This window comes from Homalodisca vitripennis, chromosome 4, assembly GCF_021130785.1.
Source record: "Homalodisca vitripennis isolate AUS2020 chromosome 4, UT_GWSS_2.1, whole genome shotgun sequence".
In the NCBI taxonomy this organism is placed as follows: domain Eukaryota; kingdom Metazoa; phylum Arthropoda; class Insecta; order Hemiptera; family Cicadellidae; genus Homalodisca; species Homalodisca vitripennis.
The window spans coordinates 45,396,446-45,408,629 of NC_060210.1; positions in this window are offsets into that span (position 1 = coordinate 45,396,446).

Here is a 12,184-nt window from a genome sequence, read left to right on the forward strand (position 1 = left end):
ACTAAACTACGATGAGTGATCAAAAATATACCAAGCTGACAACAGCTATAGCATTTATACAGGATAATTCTCATTGAATTCCTCTAATGTACTGCGTTACTAACCATGCTGTTGTACCTCTCAGCATGGGCTCCTCGCACACCTTTAGAGAGACAGACAAGTATAACTTTCACATACAATTATTTTGTTTAAATAAGCAAGAATTCCATTAATAAATTAATTTATTAATGAATAAAAAAGTAATAAAACTTGACGGAAGTGTGGAGGGGAGGGAGTTTTGGTGGTGTTATCAATTTCAGTACAGATTTCTTTTTCAAGGACAGGCCGACTCCTTTTTAGCCTCATCCTGCCCGTCTATATAGAACACTGGTCTATGCGAGGGTATTATAAACCAGAATAAGAAGGGTTGTGTCCAGTAAAAATTGCAACAATGATAGGCAGGATTCAACCCTACGCCATCTCTAACTCAGACTCTTATTGTTGAGTTTTTCTAACGAAATGTTGAAAGTCATAAGCAGCCAATCAATCTACCAAGATTTGGAAATGAAGGAAGGATTTTGAATTGCGTTACGAGAGTTGAAAAATCCTGCCGAAACTGTGTATTTGTTTTGGTTATACACAAACATTAAGACGAAGACCTTAACTCATTTTTTACTAGTTAAATCAAGAGCCGGCTGTGCTTTTAGGCCGATAAGATCGATTTAAAATATCATAAACTGTTATGCGTAACAATTTATCCTCGTTCAATTATGGGAGATTCTTATTTCAAAGGTGTGATTAATATGAAGCCAAATACATTTATTGTTTTTGTAATGGGTAAAGTTTCACACTTTTTACCTCCATCGTCTATATTTTAAAACAGTAATACTTTAAAACAAAATATCAAGATGCGTGTTAAATGTAACCTATAAAATTAAACACAAAAAGTGGGAACATGAAAATGTATGAAGTTTAATTTCTACTATTAATATTTCTATTGATTATTTAGATAAAATCACAAACGTGTTCTACTTCAAAGTTTATACACACAAAAAATGCACAATTTCAAGGAAACTTTTATATGTGCATTATTCATTTACGATGTTTTACTACAGTTTTACCTATTGTCCCTATTTATGAGCATATATAATAAACGCTGTGTAAAACAATGCTATAAATGTCATTTAAATGCGACATCTTCTACCAACAATGCCTTGTCTTCTTTAACACTGTAATACTCGAGGTAGTTTCCTACTTAAGGCCCTTAAACACAAGAATCGGATGGAAATGAAACATTACGCATTATAAATAACAATATTGTAAACATTAGTTAATAAACTGATAAATATGGATAGTTCAATACCGAATTATATAAATAGTATATTGTTAAATCGTCATATTGTAGCTCAGAACTGACGACGTAACTGCAACTGATTTCCTAACATGCGAAAACAACTTCTAGGGCTTCCTAAGGTTTCCTAGAATAAGTGATATTTAATGTAAGATTTTCCTATCCACGAAACTAAATAAGAATAATTAAATTCTAGGGTGAAGGGTCGTTAGGGTCGAGCCCTGAAGCCATAGAGCGAAACGTTCTTACTCAGCACCAATAAGGTACGGTAACATTAATGTCTGTTATATCAATGGTTGTTATTGAAACTATTAATTAAGGCCAGTGGGACGGAGCCCTAACGTTGGGTACCTTAGCCGTCTCTGCTGTTAATGACTAGCTGTGTCAAATTGTAAGGTATCTATTTTAGTATCTTACCTGATGACAGTTCCTAACTTTAAAATCCATTTAAAAATGGAAGATGAAGCTTTTAAGAGAGAGGTTATGGCACAATTATACTCTATAGAATATAAATTACTGTTTATTTCGAATGTATGTAAATTTTTCATAATTATTGTTTGCTTTTGTTTATATATATATATAAACATAAACATTTATATACAATAATATAAAATATATATATATATATATATATATATATATATATATATATATATATATGTTTGGTTGTTCAGTTTTTAATTATATTTATACCGAAATTAAAGAAAACACTATTAATCAAGACTACAATAAGAGAGAACGTTTTGTTATTTGGCATTACATTCAGCAATTATACCATAATCAATTACGTAACCATAATAAATGAAAAGTGTATTATGGTTTATACACATTGAAAATATAAACCGTACGTTACTTCACTCATTTAAAACAATACCAGGAAACCGAGCTTTGCTCGGTATTTTTCCTGGTAAATCGTGTTTTGGAATTCATTTTATGATATACTTATCCGTAAATGATAAAACTGTAAGTTTCATGGCTATTTATTGTTCTGTCATCTTCTGCATTAAGGGATGCTAGAGCAAAAGACGCGTTTACTTTTCTTATTTTTTATGAAACTCTTCCGAATATGGGTGACGGTTTATAAAAAGGCCTACTAATTTGTTTCAAAATGTTGGTTGCTCTATTAACATTTGTTCACGCAAACAACAGTCACCAAAAGAATTTTTGTTTATGCGATTAGAAACCCATTCCTCGTGGAAATGCAATGCACCGCAATTGATACACAACATTATAAATGACAATAAATAGTTTACAAGAATTGTTTGTGTAAAAGTATTAGATATGCGTGACAGAAACGGCCAAATACAACACAATTATATGATAAAATGAAGGTGCTTTTTGGTGTAGTGGTAGCATGTTCACCGGCAAGTGAGACATCAGGTTCGAGTCCCTGCAGAACAAGTACTTTTTGCAAATAAATGTTTTGATATTAAAATTAGGCATTGCTATCTATACATTTAATGAATACAAAAATTTGTTTGATTGATATTTGGGCTTTTTTATTACATATTAGTTTACTTATGTAAATATATTTGTGAGATTTACGGCCAAATATGAAATAATTGAATCATAATAATATTTATGATGATTTACATAATAAATAAAAAAAATATTATTTTTAGGCCAAGGGGTTTAAAGGAGAGTACATTTATAACTTTAATGTTTCTTATTTTGATTACCTTAGAATATAAAAATAGTAACGAGGAATAAGCGAAAAGAATATAATTCTGATCAGGAAGATGGATCACACAGGAATAATTACGGCCAGTAGTTAGCAATATGTACTAACTCTGAAATTTGGAGACCATATATTACAATATTAGGCAATGTTTTTTATTTGAATAAATCTATATCTGAAAAGGAAGCGACAATATCTTAATAACTCGCTGGCTCCAAAGGTTTTTCATAAGTTAAGAATTCATCCTCGTAAGTCCTACAAATAAAATGAGTAAATGTTGTCAAAACTAATTTAAATACATGGAAGCAAATCTTTTAAACAGTGTTTAGATTTTACTTTTTTACATGAACAAGTTCAAGTTGAAACAATAGATATTCAGAATGAAATTGGATAACGTCTGCTGAAGAATCAAGAACAGACGAAATCATTTTGTTAAAAGACCAGGTAATACTATTATAGTTTGTTTGATATGTCTGGATAACCACTTGGCTTACCAATGTGAACTTCCAACAGATATAATGTGATGGCACTAAAAGAAGGAACATTTATGTGGAGTATGCAAAAGAAGGAAGGTAAACCTGCATCAAACCACTGAGTTGGTCGTAAAAAACGACAGTAAGTATGAAGAGAACTATCCGAGCCGATTTTTGCATTACGACCGAATCAGGTAAGCATAACCAAACTGTATCTAAACTATCTCCGGATGCGTTTAAACCGGAAATGACGGATGGGCCTGCAAGGTACTGTTGTTGAACTGTACTTTAGATGATGAAAATATTCCTTTGGAATTAGATACCGGGGCAGCAGTTAGCACAATATCTGTGACTAAATATGTTTGGTAACTAGTACTGCAGGGCAGTGGTAGCTATTTATACCTCAAACAGCAAATAGAACTTCAATCAAAACATTGGATGACCATAAGAAATAGTTTTTGCAAGTTTTAAATAGTTTATCTAAAGAAATCTTCGAGTGAACAAAATGAATTTTTCGAATCCACTATTTTATACCTTGAAATACCGAATTCTGAAATACATAAGTGCGAGGACGTGACTTCAAAACAAGAGGTCAGTAACGCCAGATAAAGTATTGATGCAGTATGAACCAGAATTGCCTGTTGATGCTAGTCAGTTATTTGTTTGAAGTTTATTTTTGACGATGGAAGGATTGTAGAGAAAACAGGATTTTCCCGGACATTTGCCATCGTTCAGTGGAACAAAAAATCAGTAACACTACGTTTCGAGATCTGCAATCTGATCTCTTCTTCAGGTAAATAACTAACACATAATTACAAACTAGGCTAAAAGAAAAAAATCATACCAGAGCGTTGTTACACGTCTAAGTCAGGAATCACAACCGCCATGTTGTGTGTCAACTTCACTAACTCTAAAACACGCACTTAATACAAAACTAAACTCAACACTAATTATTAAAACTGAACTACAGAATACAGGTCACAATATGTCTGCATTCGTCGAGCAACCAACTACGACTCGTATCAACTAAAAAATAAACATTGAAAGAATTTGTTAACACCCCCAAAATATTACTGTGGCCACCTTCTTAATCTGAGAATACAATAGTTCAGCTTTAGTAAGAATCCTGGAGGCAAATCATACAGTCTTTTTCCGTTCCATCAGAGTTTATGCGAAAGAACTGCATATAAACATAACTGACTATGAAGGAAACATGATTTTTTCGGACATTTGCCATCGTTCAGTGAAACAAAAATCAGTAACACTACGTTTCGAGATCTGCAATCTGATCTCTTCTTCAGGTAAATAACTAACCTAACACATCATTACAAACTAGACAGTTGACATCTAGTTTCAATCCTTCGAGAGAATTACCACAAATGATTGCACAGGGACTTCTGAGATATACTATGTTCTTACAGGGGTTTAAATTTGAAATTCAGTATGTTCCAACGAATGAGAACATTGCTGCCGATATTTTGCCAAGAGCCCCAATTCCGGAACAAAGAAGGGTATATGGTTTAAATTCACAAAACCTGTATGAATTAAATTCTAGGTATGAATAATGTTCTACGCGTAAGAGATTGTGAAATAACAAATTTAACTTAGACATATCAAAGTTTACGTTTATTATAACACAGCTATCTTAATTCTAAAGAATTAATCTTAAAATAATTTTAAAAGTATAAAAATAAACTTAGCTAAAACTTAAATACAATTAGAAGGGTTGTATTTTGAGGGAGGGAAGAGTAGTTAAACCTGCACTCAGTAGTGTAGTAAGAATGGCTAAGAAAGAAGCTAGTTTTGTAGCCCAAACGTGATTGTGACATTGAACAATTCGTAAAAGCATATGTACCATACGTGAAAAGAACCTAGCAGATCCTATCCATAGATGGCATCCATGGATATCACAGTTAGCATGCAATAACAGAAATGTGTATATTCTTATAGACTCGTACATTAAACGTTTAGAAGTCATTGTAATGAGCCTAGCCGGTTCATAAAACCCATTGATAACTTCGGTGAAACATTTGTGATGTTTGGTCTTCTAATGTTTATCGTCAGTGATAACGCTCTAATGTTCACATCAAAAGAGTTTAGAACATACCTTCATGCAAATTAAATAATAATGAGGAATATTGCTTCATATAGTCATTAAAGTAATCAGCAGACAAGAAGAGAAATAGAATCTTAAGAAATGAATGAAAGAAGGAGGATCTCTTAAGGACAAGCTACTTAAATATCTTATTTCTCACAAATGTACTCCAACCTCAGTTGCACGTTAAAGCTCTGCAGATATTATATCCGTGAAAATATAAGAACTAAAATAGATCTATTGATTCCTCAATGTATTTCAAACCAGATCCAAGGCGAGATGGTTTCAATTGGCTGCATGGAGTTTAAAAAGGAGATGCTGTTAGCGTTAGTAACTACAGTGGCAAAGGAAGTGATTTGTTGAGAAGAGGCAGATTCATTAGAAAGATGGAAAAAATTATATATTTATCTAGTCAACATCGACAGCATTTTATAGAAGCTACACATAAACCAAGTAAGAAGGTACACACTGAAACTGTTACGAAGGGGTAGTTGTTATGTTCCACCTCTATGTGATATATATTTTAATTTTTTTTCGACGTATGTTTTTCTGTTTTGGCCATGGTTAGCATAGTACAGTGTGTATTTTGTTAATTAAAGAGAGAAGACATAACTTTACTATTACTTATTTTGATTACCTTAAAATATAAAATAATTTTATTTTTTCCACATTAAATATATACTTAGTTTAAATATAAAATGAAATGGAATTAATAATGTTTACTCAGCGGATTGTGAAGTAGTCCCAAATTAAAAACTTTTAGAGTCTTGCTTTAGGAGCATGATTTTGTGAAATGAGCGTAATTATTGATGCCCTTTAAATTACTCAAGCATTGTGACTCATTATTGAGCTATCATATGCGGTTTATAGGTGCTTTTTTGTTTCACTAACCTAGATTCTTAGCATATCCACTTAGAATTACCTTTTCGGAGAGAACACCCATGCAGTACTCATTATGTCCATCTTTAGTCCGGTAATAAGTTTAATCTGACTACCGAATGCTCTGAAGTGTCCCATCAGATTCCAGCCAGCTTTGTCAGGATCATTGACACAACAAAGAGTGATTGTTCCTATTTATCCGTTGTCGACAGCAAATAGTTCCGGCTTCAACGGTGCGGATGTTACCCGCGAGTGTCCCTTGATGACGTAGTTAGCTTAGTCTCGGGGTATCCATAGATGGCAATTGCCAATTTTGTGAAAGAGGTGTTCCTGTACGAGGCTTCTTTGCCATATATATCGCTAGCTATGTTATATGTAGAAGTTGAGCCTCATCCTTGGTGTTCTTTTTCGTTGCCTGAGCCGATGTTTAAATGGACAATGCACCTCTAGGGAGTTTGAATGTGTTCCCCTAGCCGAGTCATTTATTTCAGTACCCGGGGCGCTGCCCATATCCATGATCCTCTTTCTTCCCCTTTTGGCCTCTTCGCCATTTTGCCAGTTCTCAGTCTTCTCTTGTTATCCCGAAGCCTGACCATGATGCCCTCTCGTCGTTGCGCCGTGTTAAGGTTTGGTCTCTTAACATTCAACTTTGAATTGCCTCCGCAAGCGAATCTAATCAGCTTTGTTATGCTGGACTTGCTGGACAGTCCATGTCCATGCCAGATATTAAAACCGCTTCAGGAGATCCACTCTGATTTTGAACATGTACTGATGGTATTGGATCTGGTAATATTTGTTGTCTTCAACTCAAGCATCGGGAAAAATTCGGATTTGTTTTTTGTTATTTTTGCTGTCTCCATGTGGTTTCCACGAGCAGATAGAAGTTCCATTCAGGCAGAGTCTCACATGCTGTGTAAGGCTGTGACTTCTGATTTGTACATGGTGCTACAAGCCCTGCGTTGAATGTTTCAATCAAGGGCCCCGAGACAGCACATCCTCGGTACTGGACACGGAAAAAGAATATTGTACAACATGGAAGAGAAAAGGAAAGAACAGTCAGTGTCTGGAGTTGTGCTGGCCATAAAATGAAAACACCGGAACAAGAAGACAAAAGATGTGGGTAGCAGGGTACCTCGGAATATCCACACCTATGGAAGCCAACACCTTCCTGGACAATTATTACAACAAAAAATAAATGCAAAGGTTTTAGGAACACGTTAGCAACGATTTTTACTTTGGTCTAAGAGTCAAATGCTTGTATGGAAAGTGGAAAAATACATGCCTATACATATTTTTCATGTAAATCAAATTAAAATTGCTTTAAGTTGCATTTGTTCAATTGCAAATGTTGGGTTTTAACATACACTTTTTAGACGATTCTGAATAGCTCTATCTTATTTTCTTCAAATTTCCCCATTACCGTTACATAAAGAGTAATTTGCTACCTAATTTCTGCATAATAAAAGATAACATGGGAAAAGAGCCTACACGGGCCTTAGTCGCCTGTGCGTAGACTCGAGTTAAAATTTTGAGGATTAGAATTTCATCTTGAGCAGTGTGTAGATTAATCTTAATGGATATGACTTAACAATTCTGATAATTAGCAATATTGTAGAAAAAGTAAACAAAACAAATATAAATTTTGATAGAACAAAAATGAATAAAAATAGGGTAATTACTTAGTGATCACGGAGTTTTCTATCTTTAGTTCTCCAAACTAGGAGAAGAGAGGGGACAATCCCATCAATCGGTTGTCAGTTAGTCTATGTTCGTCCGTAGTCAACTGAGGATAAGTGACTCGGCCTCCTCACTGCTGATGAGAATCAAATACTCCTTGACATTTTTCTGAAAAACCTCAAAAGATTTAGAGTTAGAGTTAAAAAAACGATTAGAATAATTTCGATATAAAATATGTGCAAGATAAAAACTGTTTGTTGTCGCAAATGATTTGGGTTACTGAATAGTGTGAAATGTGACAATATTTGAAAACTTATGCCTCATTCGTGTGCTGAGTTTACGCAGCGGAGTACGCAGCATAGCGCACCTTGTGGTTAGCTACATGGTTTGTTTACTTGTAGACTAGCCGGAGCGAGGTGCACGGCCTGGCAAGGCTGTTGCTGTGGGCACGACCTTCCCCTTTCCTCCCCCCACCACCACACCAACAGCTGAGCTGGAGAACATAACAGTTCATTGTTGGGCCGCGCATAGCGTCGTGCCACACATTACTTCAATATTTTGCTTTTTTGTCTCTATCCAACAAAGCGTTTGAGACTGTAATAAAAATTATAATTTTTAATGCCTGAAAAGTAAATAATTTTGAAAGCTTTAAAAAATCCAAATTTGAGAAAGAATTAATTAAACTAATTAGTCAAAATCACTTTGACAGTTGTTTATGCGTGGTTTCAAAATGAAAAACAAGCTCCAATCAAAGGTAAATTATGTAAAAACCACTTCACCCTTCTGGACAGATTTATAACCTATTCATAAACAAAATTACGTTGATAAAAAAACTCTAGTTTCTGACATAAAAGTTTAATTTATTTAATTTAATCGCTATAAATATATTAATGATTAATATATTTAAGTGTCGAACGGGTTAGAAGTGTTATTATTTATTAAAACTAAATATTCTTACATTTCTCAGTTTACAAAATGCCCCTCTATCAAATCTCTCTTTATCAATTAAAAATATTGGACACACACACACACACACACACACACACACACACACACACACACACACACACACACACACACACACACACGGGAATAAACAAACTGTGCATTTATATCCGTTTAAAACCAAATGGACGACATTGTGCAGTAGTCCTACTTGGACCGAGTTCATTTCCTTAGGTTTAAGACTCCTTTTATTTTAGACCTTTACGAAACCATTCAGCTTTACTTAATGAATATTCGACTGTCTCACTTATTTCTGAGAAATACTGAAAAGATCTAAAGGGAGTTCTATTTTTGTTTAAAATGTGGTGTCCTTTTCAAATCACCTTGCTCAAGTCTTAATTGGCCAAGGACGGACAAGGTCTGACGTGTGGTCAACGCCCGGTGTAGTCGGGGAGGGTCGTCAGTCTCAGAGCTTAGTCTGCCCTAACAATGGCGCCCCGGGCTATTTGTGGAGTGTAAGAGGTAAACCTCCTGTCAGAGGAATGTCGCAATGATGGCTAATACCTTCCAAGTGACCACAGTTCTATATCGGGATTGTCAAGTGCGGATTGTTACTTCTGACGTTCCATTGTTGCCAAATCTCGTGAATCTGTACAATTCGTACAAAAGAGTTATCACATTATGAGTTATACTAACCAGTCTTTCAATACGGGATATAATGGTTTTTTTTTTTTTTTTTTTTTTTTTAATTTTAATGTGGTTTTATCTTGTGATCAGCCCGTTTTGATGGAAGGTGAGCTGGTGATTACCCTATTTCGGCTACTTCGATAGCGTTGTTCGTAACTCAAGATCTCACCGCCCTAACGTTAACCTTAGACCTCGCGGATATTGGTTATTCCAAAATGTTACACAGCAATCCGTTGATTTTTTAAATGCAATCGGAAAATTTGGACGACTACTGCGATTATCAGTGAGTGGGATCATCACTGAGCGATCCATGCTGTCACAAGCCCATACTTGAATGCAAAACGTCGAGGGAAAATGTATTTCTTAAAATTAGTTTATAACACAGTTAATAATTTGTAAGATAGTTCTGTTATCAGAACTGTACAATATAGGGAAAATACATTTAAGGAGTGTAAAGTATACTGTATATAAAACAAACTATTATTTTGATGAGAGAATATAGATCAAACTAAGAATTTGCTCCCATCAGTGAAAATATTACTTTACATAAATGGTTCAACGAAAACAGAACTTCCATGATATTAGTTGAATAGTTAAAAAAGTAATATTTTAAAAGTGAATCAAAATTATTGGTACTCGTGTTACATATTGTTAACAAATGTAATGCAAGAACATATTTATCACAACGAAAATACAGTGCAAAAATTGCCGGACATTATATAAACATCTTCAGAGCAGTGGAATTGAAATATATGAATCAAAGTTAAAGCAAAATATCCTTTTTATAAGAATATTTGATCAATAATAAAACAATATGTGTAGTTTGGAAAATCAACATGGGTTTCTAGCAAAATAATCCTTTGTGCCTGCTTTAATTGACCTGTTAGCATTTGATACGTATTAAAATATAAGAGTATTATTTATAAGCATTACTTAGCTTTTGACTGGCTTTAATCATGACTATCATTCCCAAACTCAAATTCCTCGAGTTAATAGCTGGAGGCACGGTAGTTACCTAAAATACAACTTAACAGGAAAACAACTAGTTAAAATAAGCAAAAAGTAAATGGAACAAGAATGTATATGCTCTCAACATTTCCCATTTAAAATAGGTGTTCTTCAAGGCCTATCTTGAGATATATACATGTTTTCTTATATACTTCCAATCTTCAAGTAATCATTGAGCATCATACCAAAAACGTAACGCAAGCTGATAATACGGACCGTAAATTTCAAGAAAGGTATGGGGTAGTCCTTTGAGGTGCAGAACCCTATCAACAGTAGGCACGTCTCTTTGAATAAAGTGCCTTGATTAAGACTTATAAAAATGACTAACATTTGTAGAGAGGGTTATGAAGAGTTGAGAGTTGTAAATGTGGCAAATATTGAAATGTTAGAAATTATATATATATATATATATATATATATATATATATATATATATATATATATATATATATAGGCTATATATATTTTAATTCAATCAAAACCAGTATCCACAAATACATTGCCTAATCACTGTACTTGATCGTGTATTGTATAAAGGTATAACTCTGCGATATATGTATATCAGTTTTACTTGAAAAACGTTTACTTCCCGGGATTTATCAAGAAAATAATCTTTTTTTTTATCCAAAAGTAACAATTTTCTCAATAACTGCAATTTAATTTAACGCTCACCATTAACACTCTGGTTAACTAACGTCACAGAGCCTAAATTATCCTCTGGTAGAGGATATATTACGATCAAGTAGAATTAAAGTTACTCGTTCGTTATTATGATTTTAATATAACTTCCATAATCTATATTATATTTCCAAACTAATAAAGAAATGTTGGAGTCTTACTTCTTGATCTGTATGATATTAACTTGAATACTTTCTGAAATGTGCATATTTTAATATTTATAAACATCATTAATAATAATAAATTATATGTTAATTTAAGAATTATACATAGCCATAAGCTTCAAAATAATTAATGAAAATCTTGTGAGTATTACTGAATTTAAAATTCACGATCTAACAGCCGTAAAATCTTTAAGTAACGCCGGATAACCATGAATACTTAAAATATACAGCGCTCTTGTAATTTTCCAACATATCAAAATTCAAACTGATTTTTAAATATAAAATCTTAATTTAACGTTATAGAACATAGAAGACACTCGTCATTCTGATTTTTCGTTTTGTACTTTTAATGCTTGTTCTGAGGGTTTTAACTCTAGTTTAAGTTTTGTTTAAAAAATAAAAAGAACATGTGAAAATGTTTAATTGAAAAAGACTCCACTGTTATTATTCAGCAGGCCACTTTGTCAGTATGTAGTCGTTACATCGGTTTACTTAGTAAAAATAACTACAAGCTAACAATTACCCCTCACAATTACAGCCTGCCTTTGTATTATCTTTGGCACATCAGAT